Below are 21,568 nucleotides of genomic sequence, written 5' to 3'. Positions count from 1 at the left end.
ACCCCCCACAAGCCGCCACTACCAGAGCTGATCCCCATGGCACAGCCCAAGGACACACAGGAACCACCATTGCTCCCCTCCGTCCATCCTGCTGCCACTTCTTTGGGCCCTGGGGGCCAGAAGTGACAAGAAAGGAAAGGCACGAGCACTGGACTGCCCAAAGCTGATAGCCCAGACAAGTGGGCATCTGGACAGGACTTAAAGGACAGATTAAAATAAAATAAAAAAAACCACAAAAGGAATTCTTACACTTTGACAAATGTGGAGGGAATTGGGTTCTTTTAATCAAATGTTTGGCAGATGCATGAATTATTTATCATTCAATATTGTGTGATTACATGGAAAATTGAAGATGTTCAGATGTTCACAGCTTTCTTGCCTGCCACTTTCCACCTCTCTGGAAAGTCTCCCCAAATTCCTGTACTGTACTGAACCAGGAGGGTTCAAAGAAACCTCCTTCAATTTGCTGCTCAGGGTTCAAGGTCAGGCTCAGACTCAGTCCTCTGGTTAAATAAATACTAAGACAGGCACATGGTGCTTTCAGGAAGGTCTTGCTGCTGCTTACTCTTCTTCCCTGTACATTTTAATCCTCCTGGCAATTTTGTCCCTGGAAATCTCTCAGTCCTGGTGATAGGAGACACATGACCCCTCTTTACAGAGCACAGGAGACCAGGGAAGTCTCTTTGGGTGGCAGCACGCTGTCATTTTGCAACTAAGACCAAGTCAGCATAGGATCACTCATGCTGAAGTGGGGAGGTCACGAGGGAGGACAAGAGAGCAGTGAAAAAGCAGGACAAGAGCTGGGGGAATTGCACCACAGGTCTCACACCCGCAGCTGGAGCAGCACTTTTTTCCGGTGTGACAGGACAATCGAGTCCTGCACAGCTCACATTAGAACCAGGCGCCAACTTTCTGTTGCAGGTACCTCAGGCCAAAAGCAGCCTGAAGAGGCAAGTGGCTTCCTCAGCACCTCAGGACAAGGTCTGCAGCAATAAACAGCTGTCACAAAGGTGGAAGAATGAGAGTAATTAGTCTCTTTAATGACAATTTCAGTCTGATCTTTCACACTTAAGAAAACTGTTACAATGATTTTCTTATTTTCAGAGGAGCTCATTAAATAAGAATTAGAAACAAGACAGTATAACGGATAAGAAAGTTATCTCTGCAACGATACTCTGTCAAAATCCACTGCTCTGCATCTGCACTCCTCAGCCACCCAGGCTACCAGACCTGCCCCTGTGGCATCCGTGCGGTAGCCAGAGCACCATGCAAGCACACGTCACTCCCAAATGCACCGTCATCATCACCAACCACCCGAGCAATACTGTCCTACCTAAACACAAACTTTTCTGGCATGTGGGGGAAAAAAAAAAAAAAAAAGACTCCAGCCCCAAACCTTCCGGCTCTCCAGAAATTCCTGAGCAAACACAGTGGGGAGAAAGGAAGGACTCTTGGTACACAGAAATTCAGGAACCTGAAGCTGAATGTTGCACAACCTTACCCCCAAACAGGAAGCAAATACGCTTTGCTAAGATTCAGCATTGCTCAGAAAAATCCACCACAGTTGGCAAAAATCCTACACAGGTAGCACGTTTAGGCCAAGTCTATTTGAAAGTCTGTGTCTCCAGGAGGAGCACAAACAAGAACTGAGCCACCGCACACCCCTCGGGGCTGCCCCAGGCAATCACAGCCCTGCTAGGTACCTCCTTGGGTCCCTAAGGCTGCACTTTGTGCAGAAACAGGCCAGTAGCGAGCAGATGTTCTTGAGAAAGGGCACCAGAGCTTCCCAGACTCAGAAGAGCCTCTGGATGGTCACCCAGGTAGAGACTCATTCAAAGCAAAGCCCACCTCCCCTCACAGCACAACCAGGAGGAATTTGACCCTCTTGCTGGGCCAGGGACCTACACGCTGGAGCAGATGGGCCGAGTCTCCAAGCAAGCAATCCTCACAGCACACTGTTCACCAAGGACCTGTAGATAAAGGCTTTCTCCAGCCTATAACAGACTAAGATTATGATGATCTTGTAGGCAACTTGCAGACAACAGCAACAGGCTAAATTTTGCATTTGCTCATTAACGATAGATGCATTATTTATTTGGAATAATCTGTTTCATTCTACTGATTACATCACCACTACTAGCTTCTGATGACGCACAGCACTTGGGAGTCATGTCCCAGGAGTCAGACCCTGTCCAGAACAACACGAATCATAACTGCCAGCATCATGGCTCGGCGGCATTAAGTGCTGTTTCACTTCCCCAGGAAAACCAGGCAGGTTTTGCCAAAAGCTGCTCAGTGCCTCACAGACACCACGAAGTCATGTATGCTCTGGATGACCAACATTTGGCACTCCTGCACACTGCCAGATGTCCAGAGGGAGCTGGTGAAACCAACTATTGTCCCCCAAGGGCTCACTTGCTCATTGAGCAGACACTGGCACAGCTCTCACTCCTCCCGCCCCGAGCCCTTCTTGCACTCACAACCCACCCTCCCAGCTGCAGGAAGAGGTAAACATCAGCAGTTTGTGCCAAATCTATCAGCCAGGTCAGTGCTGACCCGGTGCTCATGGCCCCAGCAAGCCCTCACTGTTGCTGCCAGGGCAAACACCCCAGTGATGAAAATCCTCATGGAAACTGGTCTCCCCCCAGGGCAGAGTAGCCCCTTCTCCCCCTCCTTTCCGCAGCCCTGAACATTTCACCTCCACCCCTCCAGGCACACAGCTGAAGGCAGAGGTGCCCCCGCACCACAGCTGCGCAAGCAAAACCAAGCAAGGGACAAACCCCTGTCCCTGGAGGGACCGGTCCCGCAGGAACGGGGCTGAGTCAGGATGGGAACCCCTGGAGACAAGGATGGGGAGGCTGTCTCCCCCGGGGCCCTGCATGGCAGAACTGCTACACATGGCTGCACTACAGACAAAACTTCAACTGAATGCAAAACCAGAAGCTTTTAGCATCCTGTCTGGTAGAATCAAATTTTTATATCCTTCCATGCCCGGTAAATTCTGTTCACAAAGAACAAGAAAAAAAAAGAAAGTAAAAGCCTTAATAAATGCTGGAAGAGCAGGGAGCTCACACCAACTCCCAGCCCAGCGTAGCTCCTGGATAATCTAGGCAATAGTTTATTTTTCTCTCCAGTATCATTTTCCCAGCTTGATCTCTACTGTCGCAGTATGATGGTTTCACCCCATTAGCCTTGCTTAAAAAAGTGATCCCAGGACTGTGAGTGTTATTGCCCACATAAATCAGGAGGCTTTGAATACGGAGCACCTTTAAATAAACAGCTGATGGAAGTGAAGTTCTGGGATCATTATTAATAGCTTTTCATTTCTGTGTCCGCTGTGCTGTGACATTCTTTCCCAGCAGAAAGCCTCTGCTTCCTATCCCCAGTACATCTGATCCCACGAGTCCTCCAGTCAGAATGAATGACTGTACCTTTGTGTTAATTGCATAGCCCGTTCCACAAACGGAATACTAATATTAACTAGCAAGAGGAGGAGAGTTTGCAGAGCAGGAGCGATGGGACAGTTTGAAGAGAGGCACGCCAGCCCCACTGCCTTCCCCTGTGCACGCAGGTGAGGAGTGCTGGTCCTCCCACCTCCCCTTAAGGAAGGGCAGATCCTGGCTCTTCCAGCACAGACCAGTGAACGCTACAACAGGCGACGATGCCCTGCTCTGTTTCTGTCCTGTCTGCCCCGGGAGCGTGCCCTGCACTGGCCAGACAGACCCAGGCTTTCCCTACTCTGACAACTCCATCACACTTCTCACATACCCCCCACAAGCAGAACGATGCCTGCTACTGTCCGTATCACAAGCATCTCCTGGTTGAGTCCAATGGGACACAGACAGACCCTTAGAGAGGCAGCCAGCACAGGGCAGCCCCGCCAGTACTTATAGGTGCTGTTCAAAGACTTTACCTGACCAGGTCCAGACAGGATGCACATTTCTTGGAGAACTTTAAGAGGAAAAAAAATTAAAGCATTAAATCCATCTCCTGATTCTGAGTCCTTTTCTAGCTAGAGCCTGAATCTTGATGGACTAGCACAGCAGAGCCATGTCCTTATGACCAACCAACAAGAACACCATAGCTTTCGGGATATGATTCTGCAAGCTAGCTACAGTACTAGCCTTCCCTCTGCAAGAAACTCAGACCACTTTGTCAGGTGAAAGAAAAAAAATATGTGATTCCTTCTCCACTTCCTCCAGCTGTATTTGCAGACTGTGCACCTGCATCCAGCAGCCACATAGGACCTTTAAGCAAAGGAAATGTAGTGGACACCACATATGCAAAACAAGACAGCCTCAGCATGTCATGCTGCTTTCCAACCACCAGACTTCAGCATCCTATTGAAGCATCAGCTCTCAGCAGAGGCCAAATGTGCAAATTGCAGTTGAAAAGGAGAACATTTCTGAAAGCTCGAAGCACGTGAACACAGCAGACTAGAACAGAATCCGCAAGTAGCTTCACTTTAATGTCACTACCAAACCAACGGCACAACGAGGAAGGGACAGACTGGGAGCTCTGAACAACCACTCTGCTCAGCACAAGTGATAAAGGGAGATTAATTGGCCAATTCCTCAATCAGGCAGAAGGGTTCAGGGCTTTGGTGTAAAACTCCATCAAACAAGACTGGCATCTTCACTTCTGACATTCCGGGATGGACACAGGACACGCTGTGGGGTTTTGTACAGGTCGTATTTCACAATCGAGCCCTTTGCCTCTGCCAGTCCTGGCAATAGTGAGACTGTGAGAATCTTCTCTTTCCAGCACACAGGCTTTGAAGGGTCTTTCCTGATGTATCTGCACAAAGCAGGGACCTTGGGGCCTTGTATGTAGGTTCTAATGTTATTATTATCAAAAGGAATAAAGAGGGACATGGTGAAGTAAGAGGCAGCAAAGCAGCCCAGGGAACAAAGGCAGAAAGAGAGAGAGAGGGAGATTACAGTAGCAACAGGGAGGACAGAAAAGCAAATGGACAAAGTGCAAGTGAAAGAATAGAGCCAAGGAGAGATATGCATACACGTGAGCAAGTGGGAGCGTGCTGGAACATGTGAGTATGCGTGCACACAGGAGGGGGCACGGAAACCCACGCGGGCAGGTGCAGTCATTTGCAGTTCCGAGTCCTTCAGACCCACTGCACGTTTGCAGCCTTGCACTGCTTTAGCAAGGGGCCTCCCCCAGAATGCCCCGGTGCACGCGCAGGACTCCTGTGACCTCATTCTCTCCATCCAGCACACAGCCCAACAGCCACTTGGTACTGGTGACAGAGAAAGACCTTCACAACCAAAAAAAAATGGAAAGAAGCTGGCTCTGAGCACCCTCACCAGGAGCATGCATCCCTTCCCCAAAGCAGCTCCATGCTTGAGATGGGGAGAACGCGCAGCACAAACGTACACAGACACACTCCTGCTTCCCCACGTGCAAACACAGCTTTCTCTGGCTTTGTCATCCTCACACACCTTGTCCGTTTGCATCCTGCTCTCTCCATCACTACGCTGCAGTCCCTTGCTGTCTCTCCCCTTATCCCACAGGCTGTTTCACTCTCCACGCTCCTCCCTAGCCTGTTTCACGACAGTTGCATTAGAACTCATGCACATCACCCCAAAGTCCCCAGCGCGTGCCCGAGCAGGAACAGGTCCATCCAGAGCCCACCACCCCCAACCCAAGCAGCCAGACGCAGAAGTGCTGAAACCCCGAATTGCTCGTGCACCCTTACTCCGGCCATGCCGGGCCCCTGCATGCTGCCACGCCAGGCTCCCGGCCCCCATCGCTCATCGGGAGGTGAACACTGGACTGGCTGAAGTCAACTGGGAGCCCTGCAATGCAGCCAAATGCGCTCCTTCATGTCCTCCCCTCCAAATAACCATCCTTCTCAGGCTGCTGGGCTGGCAGCAGCCTCAGGCAGAGCTTGGGCATCCAAAGCCAAGTGGTGTCCAGCCGAAAAGCCATTCTCCCCCGTGTTGTACTCAGAGCTGTACACATCTCTTGCTGCTCGCCTCTCCCATCAGACCTTACAGTGAATTGACACCGAAACATGCAGTCATTGTGATTCAAAAACAGAACCACAAGACACAGCTGCTCTGAGCAGGGCTGATACCAAATTTTTGAGAGGTTCAGGACTGAGCCAGACACAAGCACTGTGTCTGTGCAATCCTCAGCCCCCCACAAGCATTAGCTCATGAGACTGCTTTCCTCATCTTGATGCACAGAGCCACAGATAGACCTCACACACAAAGCCAGATAAAACATATAAACTTATCAAACACTTCGTGCACCGGCTAGAAAAGTAGAAAGAAAAACTGTCATTGCTATTTCTAAATATACTTGGGAGGCACCAGATAGCACAGTGATGGACTAGATATAAAAAAAGATAGAGATGATTCTCAGTACCAGCCTTTGATCGCTCACAAGGGAAATGCACGTGTCACCTTGTGGAAGCCAGGACCAGACATTGTGTCCTACCTCTGCCTAAGCTCAGCTCAGCTGTGGTTTAAAGAAAAGGCTTTCCAGCCTGGTGCTTCATGGTCCCTCCCTCTCATTTCTGTTTCACAGCAGCTTTTCACAACCAGGACAGTGCTTGGTATAAGCAGCACAGGCTCAGCTGCAGGATTTTCTGGTTCTGGGACAGCCTAAGGTTTGGAAGAGACCTCCCTAGAAGCACCAAGCCTGGCTGCAGCCTGTGCCCAGGAACTGAAGGGAGATACTCAGCAGCAGCAGCCCCAGCGTGGTCACAGGTCAGATCCTGTCATTGCAGCTCCACCACTGTGATGGACTGAGGCTAATTCACACCAGCTGAGCTAGCAGCTCACTGCACACATGCAGCCCTGCTCCTTGAAGCTTGCTTCCGTCACTCAGTGGTCTCTAGCGTCTCACAACAAAAACCACACCTGGCAGCATGGCAGACAGGGGCATGCTTCTGCCCAGGACAGTCTGAGTGTGCCTTTGTCATCAGATCCACAGGACAGAGGCCACATCTCCCACTGCACTGCCCAGGTCTAACAAGGGCTCTTTTGCAAAGGGCATCAGGCACCTTCCTACAGTGCAGGCACCCCAAAGGGGCACACAATAAAAGGTGTTTAACAGTCCCTGTACGGGGTCTGGCTGGGACGGAGTTAATTGGCTTCACAGCAGCTCATACAGTGCTGTGTTTTAGGTTTGTGACCAAAACAACGCTGATAACACACTAATGTGCCATCAGGCACAGAGAAGGCATTCTCTGCTTCTCACCATGCCTCCCCTCCCCAGTAAACAGATTGGGGGTGCACGAGAGGTTGGGAGGGGTCACCACCAGACAGATGACCCAAACCAACCAAAGAGATATCCCATGCCATCTAATGGCATGGCAATACAAAGGGAGAGGAGGGAGCTCAGGGGGGTTAGCCACCTTTTGCTCAGAAACTGGCTGGGCATCAGTCTACCCATGGAAGGCAGTGAGTGTTTGCCTTTACATCCCTTGTTTTGTTTTCTTTCTCTCTTCTTCCACTTCTCCTTCACTTAAACCATTTTTATCTTGATGCACAAGTTTGCTTGCTTTTACTCTTCCTCTCCTCTTCCCCCACCCCACTTGGGAGGGAGTGAGCAAGCAGCTGTGTGGTGCTTAGCTGCTTACCGGGGTTAACCCACAACAGTCCCAAAACACATGGCAGCACTGCTGCGGGCCACGTTCACTGCCAGAGCAGAGGAAGTCAGACTGACCCTGTTCGGAATGCATTAACCAGAAAGCAGCAGCCATGGCACGGTGAGAAGCTGCCGCTCTCCTCGCACAACGCTTTGAGCCTCTCAGTCCTGTGATATAAGCTCACAACTCCCGTCCTGGAGCAGCCCAGCACCCCCTGCTCATCACCTCCCACTGAAGCACCCCCCCTCCATCTCTAATTCACCAAAGCACATCAACACTCTAGGTGTAAAACCAATCCAAGCCTGAACTGATGGTTCCAGCATCCTTCCCGCCATGAGTCTCCCATCACACAAAAATGTAAACAGCTTCTTCAGACAAAATCCAGAAATGCTCACCTGTGGTTGCTACTCCAGCTGGGGAAGGTTCAGTGCTCGCATTTCACTTTATGCCTCAATCGCTCTGTGGTACCAAGGAAGGGAGCAGCATTGTCTGCAGCACAACAGTCAGTCCTGTAGGCAGGACTAATGATGTCAAACTTCACAACCCCAGCACCAGCTCACAAGCTCTTGTCTGCCTTAGCTTATCCATTGCCAAGTCCTGGGCAAGGCAAAGCAAGGCCATGTCTTCATCTGCAGGCTCAGCCACAGTCCCTGGTCACTCATCCCAGAGCACGTGGAACCTCACAGTTGCAGCCCCGGTCCGCTGCGTGCCTGTGGCTTGCCCACCGCCCACACACTCAGCTGACCAAGGCGCTGGCATCAACCTCTGCCATACCCACCATGGAGGCCGTTCGTGCCTTGCACGGCCACCACAAGCTGGGCCAGATCAAACCCACCCAAGGGTTCACCTGAGAGATGAACTTGGGTGGCAACGCAGAGAGGAGGGATTTGGGAAGGACACGGTCACTTCTCAGCCACAGCGAGACTAGCTGAGCCATTGCCCAGTGGAGCGTCCTGGTTCTAATCTCATCTCTCACAGCACCTTTCAAATTAATTCGTTAATTGGCATGTCAGGCTGTGCATATGAAAGGAGGATGCATGGCTCCCTCTGCCGGCACGCGGCCCGAGGAAGAGCCCCACGCCCTCTCACTGCCTGCTCGCTGCCTGCAGCTGCTCCAGGGCTCGGGGCCAGGCCCTGGGTGCCAGCCCGGCCACGCACCAGCGGCGGGCAGAGCTGACCTCGCACCTCGGTGGCGGGCACCGCCAGAGCAAGCGCCAGGTCTGGCACGGGAAGGTTCCCCGTCTCCTGCGGTGCAGGTGGGGATGCCCAGCACAGGTGCACCCCGCCTCTGGACAGCATGACTGGAGCTGGAGTTTTATCGCAAAAGCATCATGTCCTTGAGGAACAGCCCAGGAGGGCTGTACCAAACAGGTGTTCAGCTGACTTTCAAAAGTTTAAGCAGGGATGTAATTTCTTAAGGACTCTGCTGATGCTCAGCTATTCCTACCCGCTATCAAAAGGTTCAGCTGTATTTCATAAGTGGGAAGGCAGCCAAGCTCAGAAATCTGGTGAAGTCCAGCTCTTGAAGGAACCCCTCACCCATATGTCCTCGACCTTCTAGACTCTAGTGACGGGGGGAACAATGCCTCTCCCACACATGCACAACACCACCACCACCAGCCACGTGCCTTGTTGTCATGGCCATAACAACAAGGCAGAAAACATGTTTTCACACTGTTAAAAGATAGAATAATGAAAACCCAGAAGGATCCAAGGGTAACTCTGGAGTTTGGTAGCGGGGGGGGGGGCAGGGGCAGTATCCCATCCCAGGTTAATAAGCTCATTTGCTCACTTTTAGTACACACCCATCTCAAACTGCTTCTCTCTAGAGAAGGTGACAGGGTGCTGGTTGTGGAGAGGAGGAGGTGCTCTGAGCTTAGGAGCTACTTTTAATGACAAGGATTACTGGAGAAACAGCATTTTGGGGATTTGGGATTCCAGGAAGCAGCAGCAGTAGGAGCAGAGGGAGATAATCCCAGTGTGACAGACAGAGATGCAAGGTAGCAGGACTGGAGAAAGACGCACAGCATCCCCAGGAACACACAGAAGCTACTGTCTTGCACAGGGCATCCCGCACAGGAGGAACAGCCATCCCACAGCAGAAAGCAGCTGCCAGAACAAGGGTCTGTCCCAAGGGTCCCAGGACCCTTCTGTCCTGGGACAGCCAGACCACGAAGGTTTCTAAGCCTCTGGAACAGGCAAACCTTTGTCTGTCCCTCCTGACCCTGGCTCATGTGGGGGCTCAGACCCAGAGGAGCGACCTGCCCCACAGCCTGCCATCAGGCTCCCCAGCCCCCAAGTGACCCACAAGTGAACCGCCAGCAAGGGGAATCCAGGCTCCGCCGGGGAAGGCGGTGGGGGGCAGAGCCAGGACAGGGCCTGGGGGTGGAGGATGCACATCCTGGGGTACCCAGCTCCAGTGCCTCTCGGGTGGGCACGGCACCTCAGACCCTCCGTAAGCTGGGATCTGCCTGCACACAGCTCCCGAGTGCCAAACCACGGGGAAGGGCAGCAGTGGTCAGGAAAGAAGGTCAGAGCCAGATGGGTGCCACCAGCAGAGGCGGTGCTGAGTTCCCAGGTGCTGCTGCGCACCACGCTGCGGGACAAGGCTTCCCTGCCTGCCCCCCAAGCCTGTGGCTGCAGCACACAGGAGGGGCTGCGTGCTGTAAGGCACCCGAGACACCTCATCTGCAAGAGGGAGCTCTCTCCTGCCAGACCAGCATCAGGACCATTTCACACACTCCAGCTCTGACTCAGTTTTACAATCAAAACCTCAGAGAAATGCTAGCTTACCAAAGCAGCGCTTAAATCCTGTGCTTGCTCCTGCAGCTGCTGTTTCCAAAAGTCCCGCTCCTCACCCTGCTGGGCACACACACCTTTCCCCATCCACGTGCACACAACTACCTGCCCGTGCCCACACTCACACATAGGCTTCTGCTAAAAGGAATTCAAAGCATTTGAGGCTCCATTTATTGCCCAAGATGTTTCTATGGCGACTCCCTTCACATCCCATCATTGGCTGCAGAAAGCTTCTGCCCATCAACAGCTTCAGGTGAGTTGAGGGCCTCAGGCTTCAAGTCACCTGCAGTTGTTAATGCCACCAGCTACTGTTAATTAGGAAGAGATTAACAAAAACCCACCTGAAGTGGCAATGGTGAGTGGGGCAATGTCAGCAATCCTACGTCTCCTTTCCCTTGGTGTTCTCTGGAGTATTGTAGCAGGGAGGAGCAACAAAGAGGGGTAAGGAGTATCTGCAAAAAGGTGCTGGACAAACAGTTCTGCTTTCACGACTCCCTGGAAGGCCTTCCCAGTCAGCAAGGCTCACACAGCTGCTGAGGCCAGAGCACAGGACCGCTTCACCCTATGCAGCGGCTGGCCCTGGCACGCCGCCTCCTAAACCAGGGCAGGATGCTCCCAGCTCCGCTCGGTTAGCACCCGGCTAAATGATTCCGCAGGGCAGCTGCAGATCCGTGGCTGTTGCTGACAAGCACCAGGCCCAGCATCACCTCCATCGCAGCCACAGCTTCCATCATCGGCCCCTCAGGGGCAAATTCAGCGCAGGCGACAGCAGTGACAGAGCGTGTGAGACAGGCAAGGTTGCTCTCTGTGGGGCAGACCCCGCACACAACAGCTGGGTAGTAGTGTTAATAGGCGCCTTGCCCAGAGTCTCCCTCCTGCGGCGAGTGAGCTAAGGCATAGCTCTCTCACAAGAGATCTGAAATTAGGAAGCGTAGCACTGAGTAAAGTCAAAACTGAATGAGCTCTGTTGGGCTTATTTCTCCAGGCTCGTTGATGGCCGTGCCAGAGCCAGAGTGAGAGGCAAGGAAGTGAGGACAAGCAGGGCAGCAGAACGGGGCACAGCACGCAGAGAGGAGGCAAGTGCAGATTTCCCACAAACAAGAGAAGCAGGGCAGGACTGGGGTTCCAGAGAAGTGCTGCCATTTGTTGAAAAAAATGTTATTAGCTTGCAATGAGTATTATAACCCTCACTTGTGTTTAGTGAGCTGTCCTGAGATGGGGCACCCAACAGAAAGGAGACACTTTCTGCAAAGCACTTTGGTTTTCAGCACTGCTTGTAGGTTTAGCAGAAGGGAATGATCCAGTCCAAACCCGGCCCTTGCCAAAAGCCATGCCCAACCCGCTGAGGCACAGACCAACCCATGCGCCGTGAACAGTCTCTCCTCATGCTCCCACCTCTGAGTAGTGCCGTGTATCCCCTTACGTGCACCAGGTACTGTTAATGGCAAAGGGAGCTTTGCAGCTGCAGCGGGCTCCACACCTGGCTGCCACCTACCACATGCCCACAGTGTCCCCCAAGTCCTCAAAGGAAAAAAGAGAAGGTGCCGTAACCCTGGCAAAGAGTCGGAGACGTCCATTTGCAGGGAGAACTCAAACCACACTGCAAGAAGATCAGAGGAACGGCATCACCAACCCACAGTTTCTGTAGGAAAAAGAAAGAACCTACACCCTCTGCGGGCATCCCGGCGGGCCTTGTGGGATTAGGGAAGGCACAGATTGCTGAAGAAGACGAGCACTTTTGCTACCCAGACATTGCACTGTAGAACCAGCTCTAAAATGCCACCCAACAAGACTTCCCCAACAGGGTAACACAGAACTATCTCCTCTCAGCAGCAGCACAAAAGACAATGAAAAGAAAAAAAAATGAAGGAAACACTAAAGTCTGGACTAGTCTCTGTAAACAGGGTTGTTGCAAAGGGTAAGACTGAAAATTACTGTAATGTGCTGCATTCCTTTTACGGACTTTGCAAATAATAAAAAGTGATGATTAAATGAAAAAGAAATTGTGAACCGGGAGGATGGGTCTCTGCAGTGGCTACCGGCAGGACCAGAGAGCCCCTCCACTGCCCCCTCCACAGCTCTCTGAAGCAGAAACCAACCCACAAACTGGATGTAGCTGCAGCTGCCCCACAGGGCTGAGCACGTAGTGGGCACCCAACCCATGCTAGCTGAATGGGTGAGTCCCAGCCCAAACCCCTGCAATGAGCTCCCCATACACCAGGTCTGCACGGGAGCAGGGAAGGCTGACAGGCAGCAATCTGCTGCCCAAACCCAGCCACAAAGCTGGGGTGGAGCAGGGACTGCGCTTCACAAGCAACACGGCTCACAGGGACGTGGAGGCATGAGCCCTGCAAATGCTAGAGTAGCCAAATCCAAGGGGCAGAGCTCTGCACCCTCACCTGCGCAGGGCACAGCCCCACACAGACATCACCCAAGGAAAGGTAACACGGGGAGAGCCCGGCCAGCTGGAGAGCAAGGAGCCGGCAAGTGCCAAGGGTGCAGGGCAGGATGCTCTCAGGTCCCCAACCAGCGTCTGAGGCAAAGCTGGTTACATCCCTTCCCATCGGCCACCCTTCCCTGCAAGGAAATGCCATGGCATAAACTGGTGGTAGAGACAAAAGAGATTCGGCGAACAGCAAGGCGCTGTACACCATGTCCACCTACCACCTCAGGCGAGGAATCTTGTGGGGACTCACACCCACCTAATCTTTACATGTAATTTTTCAAAAAAGCAGATCACTCAAAATGGCCCGTGCCTCGGGGTATGTACGGACTTATCTGCAGAGAAGTGTCATTGCTTGTAAACCCAAACACAGTTGCATAACCACATAGTTAAAAGATAACGACACAAATTCATACATGGTTGTATTCTTACGTAGAAATAGGGTTTAGCGACCTGATGCCGAAAGAACACACGTATCACCACACTATTTCTTCTTTAATCTGTTTTTCTTTACTTTTCAAATATGGGCTTTCAAAATATAAAAATAATTATTTGAAAAATATGCAATTATACTTTAAAGGAATAACATCAGCTCAAATCCCACCTGAAGTCCATTTTTGTTTCCTAGCTTCAAGGAACAATCTAATCCTTCGAACGAAATAAAGTTCGTGGGTAGCAAAAGGGGTTTCAAACAAACAAACATTCCCCCACAATATTTGCAACCAAATTTTACTACTGTGGGCTAGTGATTAGGAGCACAAAAGTAAAATTTGCTAGGAAACAAGCCTGCTAGCTTACTATCATTTTCAAAGTGAAAAAAAAACCAAAAAGCTGATCAGACAATACACACAACAAACAGTAAATTATTGCCCTATTCTGAGAATCCTTACATACAAGCAAGGAATTATGGATTTTTTCAAATATGATATTGCATTTTAAATCATGAAAATATCATATTATTTGACACAGAGCTCGGAAAAATAGGATTTTAACTGTTATTTTTAACCCACCGACAGCCTTTTCATTTTTTTTCCGGAGACCTGCTAGCTTCTTTTGAAAAAGAGTTTTAAAATTGACCTTGTTTCAGTAGCCACTTCCCTGTCCTAGGTATGAAATCACCATATCATATAAAGTGCCAATGCACCAAAAAGCAAAGGGCTTTTTTTTTTTTCTTTTTTTAGGCAGGAACAAAGCTGGCTCCTTTTACCTATGAAACAGCACATACTTTTTCTTTCACAAGCCCACCAATTTCAACGTTGTATTACTCAGCAACCAGCATTTCATACAGAGACCAAGCCTCACTTGCTCTGACTCCCACCTCACTGGAGCAGAGAGGTGTACGCGATACAAAAGTCAGGACAGAATCTGGGGCAGCTTATTCAGATTTTAGTGGGCTCTACCCTGTGCTGCACTCAGGGTACTGTCAACATTTTCAGGGATCTCATCAATGAGCAGGACAACCACCCTTTGGCCTTGAACACAAACACACACAGTGTCAGTACAGGAAAACCGTTCCAGACTCTTGTTTCCATTTCTCCCTGCTATGTGACACCCAAAGCCAGAGAAGCAATTTATTTTCAGCATTTGAAAACTGACATACCAGGATCATGATCTCCAACCCTGATAATTGTTTGCTGCAAATACTCCTTACACAGTGCTCATGAAAGAGGTGGAGAGCATCCACCAGTCTCATAAGGGAAAACCGGCAAAGCCCAGGCTCTGTCTGAGCTGGACACAAGACCTACAAGTACAGAGACCGCAGGCTTCAGCCATTCTCTGAACATCAGGTACTCTGAAGAGATAGAAACAGGTCCCAAAGAAGCAGTCATCATCTGAGATTTCCTGGGTGGTGTGCAAGACTATGGTATTGGCTGTCGTTGCGACGCATGGTATTTTAACAGCGTAGTACCAGCCTCGTAGCAGGGACAGAGAGACACATCTCCCCATTTATTTCCTCACACCATACAAGCAAGCTCTGGAGAAGCAGAGCTCTGGTGGAGCCGTCCTTCTCAGCTCTCTCAGGTCCAAAGGCTTCACTGCGATGCACTGCACTGTCTAATGAAGTTATGTCTGAACTCTGAGCCTGCCTCTCTTTGCTGCTATCTACACCATCATCCCTGTAACTGGTCTTGTTCGTGCATAAAATGAGGTTAGAAGAAAAGACAACACAGATCTCCCCAGATTGTAAGGGATGTTACAACTGTCACAAATCAAACAAAAAAGAGAACAGAGGCATCTACTACATCCCTCCTTCCCCTGCCGGCACGGCGAGCGACCGCAGGAGCCTGGCTGCCACAGGATGTGCTCCCAGGACGCTCAGTAAGACACACTCGGCGCTGGCAGCTCTGGGCCTGGACGAGCTGCTGTAGCCGGGCATGCAGGAGGAGCAGACGTGGCTGCAGCACTTGCTCCCAGAAGGCCTGTGCACAGCCATTTGGGAACCACATTTTAAATGAGGAAAGTGCTAGTTTTAGCACAGTTATTTTTAGTTTGTTGTTAGAAAAATGTGGCTCTGTAAAGAGAGATGTTACCCTGCCTGCTAAAAGGACTCGGGCAGGACTCCTCGGGCATCTCGGCTCACGTCCACACACCCATCCCCAAGCAAAGCCCCTGTGGTAACTAGCATGAAGGGCTCTGGTCTCAGCAAGAAAAATGGGGAGATAGCTCTTGGATAGGAAGGAGCCCAAAGAGGATGTTTTAAGATACCACCGGTTTAAAAATGAGCTGCAGCTCTTTAAGCACCCGAGCGCTTTAATTGAAGGGTATGCTGGAACCCTGCTGCTGACAGAGCCGGTGCTGGAGCCCTGGGCACCACACGCTAAGCACCCTGGCAGCGATGCCCAAAGGGGCACAACATCTCCAGCATCACCGGCCCTCCAACACTGAAGCGACCCAGCGCTCCCGCCCCGGCGCGAATTCGGGGGCACCCCGGGGTGCCGGGGCTGTGCGGCCCGAGGTGGCGGCGACCCCGGCTGCAGCCCGCGGTCCCGGGGCGGCCGGGGGCAGGGCCGAGCCCGCACTCACCTGCGGGGAGCGCCAGCCGCAGCCCCGCCGAGCGGCGGCAAAGTTTGCGGCGCGGCGAGGGACGGAGAAGTTGGGCTCCCCCGCGGTGCCCGCCCCGCCGAGCCCGCCGCCCGCACCGGTTCTTACCTGGGGCGGCGGCCGCGGCGGCCCCCCCGCGCAGGGCGCTCGGCCTCCCGCGGCATCCTGCGCGGCACCCGGGCGGCGCGGCGCACCGGCACGGAGCGGAGCGCCCCGGCAGCAGACCACGGAGCGGTTCGCCCCGGTAGCCGAGCACGGAGCGGAGCGCCCCGGCAGCCGAGCACGGAGCGGAGCCCCCCCACCCCCGGCTGCCGAGCAGGGAGCGGATCGTAGCCTCGGCGCCCCGGCCCGGAGCGGATCGCAGCCTCGGCGCGGCGGGCAGTGCGGAGCCCCGACCGGCGGCGAGCGGAGCCGGCTGCCGGCACCGGGCGGGCACGGCGCGAGGCGGGGCGCGGGCGGCGGGGTGTGTGGCTGGGGATGCATGTGCGGCGAGAGCCGCCTTCCTCCCCCTCGCTTCCTTCGCTCCCTTCCTTCCCTCCTTCCCCGCCAGCCCTGCCCAGCCCAGCCCAGCCTCTGCTGGAGACTCTGAGAATGCAGCGCCGGGTCCCCGCCCGGGACCGGCCCCGGGCAGCCGGCCCTGGGGAACCTCCCCTAGACACCGGCCGCGGGGAACCGGCCCTGGGGACCCCGCCCCTGGGACCGGCCCGCTCCGTGCCTCGGGACGCGGCTCCAGGCCCTACCCCACCCCTGCCCTCGGGGCCCGCCCGGCCCCGGCCCTGGGGACAAGCCGCTCCCCCCCGCGGGCTGCCGCGGCCCCCGGGAGGGCGGGGAGGGGCTGCCCGCAGCCCTGCGGTGTCAGCAGCCCTGCGGTGCCCGGGCACCCCCGTCCCCTCCGCTGACCCCAGTCCCGTGCCTGCCCGGGCACCGTCGGGAGCGGGCAGGGCCGCCCTGGAGGCAGAGAGAGCCGCGGCGCTGGGGGCAGGGGCTGAGCTTGCCTCCCCCGGCTCAGGCCCGGCCTCTCCGAGCACCAACGCCGGGCAGCACCCGGGGCTGAGAACGCACAAACTCTGTGCACGGGAGCGCAGCACTGTGCCGGGGTGCCAGGGCATCCAGCAGGTCAGGGAGACCCCAGCCCACCCTTCCCTGGCCCTTGAATGGGGCCAGATCCCAATGGCCCACTGGCAGCTTGGCAGGAGCTCTCGTAGGGGCTCTGGGCATGCCGGGTAGGCTCTGGGCACCGCAGGGGCTGGAGCTAGGGCTGGCAGACCTCCCCCTCCGATGTGCACCTGGGCAGCCATGGCAGCTGGCATCCTCAGCACCCACCCCAGGTCTCAGGTGCCACCCCCAGAACCCCGCTTGAACCATGGCGGGCACCATCCCGGCTCAGCAGCACTCTGGGGTCGCAGGGGCAGGAACGGCTGCACAGCTTGCTGCCTGCAGGAGAGAGGCACATACCAGCAGGATCCACAGCAGAGCGCCAAGTTTACCAACCACTCTGGGCATGATCAGGATGGGTGGAAGGTGGAAGCAGGGAAGAAGCTCAAGGCTGGTGAGGCTGCAATATCATTTTGGGACAGATAAATCTGATCATGCAAGTCAGGGTTTAGCCACATCTCAGACAAACAGCCACCAGTGGGACATTTTCCAGTCTCTGCTGTCCAGGGTCTCATGTTTTACCTGAAGAACATGCTCTCCTGCTTCCAGAGCAGTCTCTGGTACTGGGCCTTGGAGTTTGGCCACGGAAAGAACATGAGGGAACACCAGAGAAAGGAACACCCTGTTGCTCCATGTGTGCAGTGCAGTGCCTTGTGCAAGGCAAGCAAATCTTCTGCATGGCCAATACAGGCCAAGAAACAGTGGTAACCCAGCAGCAGGTTATCCACAAACCACCTGGGTCTGGTGCTTCCTGCACAGGCAGGCGGCCTGCAGGTCAGAGAGAGGCGGACGGAAAGCAAAAGAGAGAGGTTTATAACCACAGCATGAATCCAGGAGGAGTGACTCCTCCGTTCCAGGGCCAAGAGACAGGCAGGGCACAGATCCAGCAGCGGGCTCAGGCAGCTGTCCTCCCCACCTTTGCACTGGCTGGCACAAGGCTTCCTGTCCTCATACTGCTGCATGACTCCCACCCTCAAAGGCCACTGGGGCCCTGAAGGAGACCTAGGAAATGCTCCATATCAGCCCCTTCAGTCATGGAAGCATCTAGAAATATCCTCAGTCCCAGCGTGAGAGCGAGAAACCTCCCAGCTGCAAGCACTGCTGCCAAAGTAGATCCCACTTGTGCCTGATGCTCTTGTAGGGAAAGGAGCAAAGCGTGGAGCACAGCTGCTCCACTGTCTGCAAACAGAGACCTTGCTCAGTGCCAGTCTAGCCCTGGGACAGCTGCTAGGCTCTTGTGCCAGCATTGACACAGGCACTGGGAACACCCAGATCCTTTCCCTGGGACAGCCAAGAGGCTGCGTCTCACAGTGCAGTGGCAGCACAGATGGAGCTGAGCCCCCCCGGCAGAAAGCACCCAATAAACCGGTGTGATACTGGGTGGAGATGGTTCCAGCACTTGTCTGTATTGTGGTGCCCTTTTCCAATCTGTTTTTGCTAAGACCCCCTTACTCTGGAGCCAGGGAAGGTTTGTCTCTCCTGCCACCACCCCCTCCCCTGTGTCCCAGCTGCTCCATGCCTGATCCAGTTGAAGATGTCCCTGCTCATTGCAGTGGGGGTTGGACTAGATGACCTTTAAAGGTCTCTTCCAACCCAAACTCTTCTATGATGCGATGAGTCGATGATTCTATGCCCTCTTGCTGCTGCCCTGCAGGGTGCTGATAAGGGCCCACCCCAGCCCAGCTCCCAAAGGAGCCCCACAGAGCCCTGGAACATCATGACAGTCCTTCCGTGAGACCTGCAATCAGCAGCGCTTCAGAGTATGCCCAGGTCACGCAGCAGCACAGGCCAAGAGCCGCCCCATGCACTGTGGGGAAGGGATGATGGAGGATGCAAAGCAGGAGAACAAGGACCACCCGTGACATGATCACTCCCTTTGGGAGCGTGGCTCCCCACACGTGTGAACACTGAACGCAGCCTCCATAGCTCTGTCCCACAGCCTGTCTCAAAAGTCGACATGTCACTTTCATGTCCTGTCTTGTATTCTCAGTGACAGAAGGATGGATGGGTTATCTTTTGACTTTGCTGCCGTCCCCTTTATCTCCATGGGAATTTAGTCCTCATCTGGCTTCTCCTTTCCTCTGATTCCCATCATCGCTTTATCCCAGCATTCAAATAGCTCTTTTGTATTTCTTAGCTCTCCCCTACCTGCAGCACTCTTCCCTTATTCTGATATACTCTCCCCATCTCATTGAGCTCCAGGCCCCTTTGCTTTGTTCTCTCCCTATCTCTCCCTTTCTTTCTGCTAGTGACTTGTTCCTTTTCTTGTCTTGATTTTTCTTCTCTGCTCTGTCCCTTTCACTCATCTATTCTCCTTATCTCTTTTTGCTCCTTCCTCTTCCTTTTCCCAGTCTTTGCACCCCCCCCTCGCTTCCTCTGTGTGCCTTTGTCTGTAAGGAGTTGAAAGTTAAAAGCTTTTCCAACCTGATCCTGAGCAGCTTTCCCTGGTGCTTTCATCTCCACAACACATTTGTAAAACTGCTTAGACTGAAGAGCCATGACATGAACAACTAAAGAAATACCAGAAAAAAATAGGACTCCCAACGTGGGATGGAAATTTGCCTTCTCCAAGAAAATCTCTCTGGTTCACCAGCACTGAGGATCTCTCTCCACAGTTCCTGTAAACACAACAAAAACCCCATTTACCAAGATTTCCTCTTCCTGGCCTCATCCTCCTGCCTGGTGAGTTCAGTGCTGGGAGGGGCAGACACAGGGGTGCCCAAGACCTCCCCATCACCTCCTACCAAAAGGTAGCCATGACTGAGCTGCTCTCCCTCCCCTCTCACAGCTCCCGCCAGGTCTGTCGTTCCTGCTGTATCACAAACTGCTAGCCAGAGGGAAGAGCTGATCACACCAGGAAAGATGCTCTGGCTCTTGTCCAGTCCTGCTCCCTGCTTCTCCTCCATGCAAAGATAGAGAGACCTGGCAAACCCTCCCAGCTGATGTGTCACCAACCCCTCTCAGCTGCCAAAAGGAGTTCTTTTCTTACCAGTTTCTCATCTGTTCTGTGCAGGGTCCAGCATTGTTTGGGGTAGAGCAGCTGCAGACAACGACTTCAGGAAAATTCAGGAAAGAAATGCTTTCGAGCCACTGCTGCCTTGGTGCTTCTTGCAGCCTGTGCTTTGCGGGGTTCAGGTGTGAGCACAGAAGTATGGTCGATCTTACCTGTGACCAGTGGCAGGGAATTCCGGAGTTACCAGTACAGAGTTGTGCTGTGTCACATAGAGCAAGTCAAAGTGCTGTCTGCTTACTTGGAAATTTGTTGCTGAGAAGCCCGTGAACCCTGGCTATTCTCACAACTCTATGAGAGACTAATCTCGCTAAATCCTCCTACTTCTTCCCTATTGGAGAAACAGATCCAGCACAGGACAAGCTCTGTGACTCACCTCTCTGTTGGCAGAGCCAGCGCCCATTAATCTAACTCCCTGTCTAATGTCCACATTTGGCTGGCAGGCAATCCATCTCCAGTCCAGCTCTCTGTCCAGGATCCAGCTCCCCTGTCAGTCAGAGCCTACCTGACGCTGGGTGCCCTGCAGGGCTTCTCCCTGGCGGGACATGGACAGTCTGCAGCCCACTGCCCAGGATGACAGCAGGGGACAGAGTCTGGGATGGATGGGTGCTTGCTAGGCAAAGAAATATCTGGCTGCAGAGATCAGGTGCTCAGCATCTGCCCAGCAGACCTGTTTTCATTCTCTGACTTCACCCCACCTCATCTCAGCAGAACAAACAGATTCACACAGCTCAGTCCCACCAGTCTCGCTCTTCATGGGGTGCAGGAGTCTGTCTGCAGCCCTCCAAGTTCAGCCTGAAAGGAGCTGAACACTGGGTGTTAGGACTGGCAGAGAGGGCTTTGCTCCAGAGCTGCAGCTCAGGATACCACGAAGGCTGCATGGGAGCAAGTGCCCCTGCCAGACTCCCTGCAGAGGGTCCCTGGGTGGTCACATTCACTCCTGCTGTGCTTAGCAGCCAGCTCTTGCAAGCAGCACGTCCTTGCCTCACACTGCCTGTCCCCTGGGGGCTGCAATGTGGGATGCCACGTTACATGCCCGGATTGCTCCCTGCCTTTCCTGGATTCTGCCAGACCCCATGGGCTGGCTGCACCACTTGACTTTCTTCATACCCCACAGGCTCTACACCCCCTAAAAGGCCCAGCACTGTGATTCCTGCTGGACACAGGGGCAAGGCAGCAATTCTATGCTGACACAGTCCTGCAGAGCTGGGGACATGCCTTTAATACGACACAGAATGTGTCCACAGCAAGATGGAGCTGACACAACATGGTTGGGAGGGACACAGCCCAGCGCTGTCCTAAGTTTGCTGAGCATACACGGGCCAAAACCCCCAATCTGTTGCCCAGAGCCATGTCTCATGTGCCACCCCATGTACTCCTGCCAGCCAAAAGTCCCTGCCTTGCTGAGGCTCTTTGATGCTGCTTCGAGTCTTTTCCTGGGAGCATTCCCACTGTCCCACACATTTAGGCACTGCCTGTCACCAGAGCCTGGCAGCAGCCCCCC

General features: G+C 53.5%; 1 protein-coding gene across 2 annotated transcripts in view; it reads right to left on the bottom strand.

Moving 5' to 3' along the window:
* Window positions 1–16,462, bottom strand: part of CDH22 (cadherin 22) — an 85,684-nt gene extending 69,222 nt beyond the window's left edge. Inside the window, exon 1 of one of the 2 annotated variants that reach the window (XM_075768630.1) lies at window positions 16,234–16,462. The gene's annotated coding sequence lies outside the window, so the exon portion shown is untranslated. Of the gene's footprint in view, window positions 1–16,007 lie in introns of both variants that reach the window. The other variant, XM_075768629.1, reaches the window with a different exon arrangement.
* Window positions 16,463–21,568: the final 5,106 nt, after the last annotated feature.

This window comes from Balearica regulorum, chromosome 16 (genome assembly GCF_011004875.1).
Source record: "Balearica regulorum gibbericeps isolate bBalReg1 chromosome 16, bBalReg1.pri, whole genome shotgun sequence".
NCBI lineage: Eukaryota > Metazoa > Chordata > Aves > Gruiformes > Gruidae > Balearica > Balearica regulorum.
Note: the sequence above shows the minus strand (reverse complement) of the source record. Positions and strands in the feature narration are given on the sequence as shown.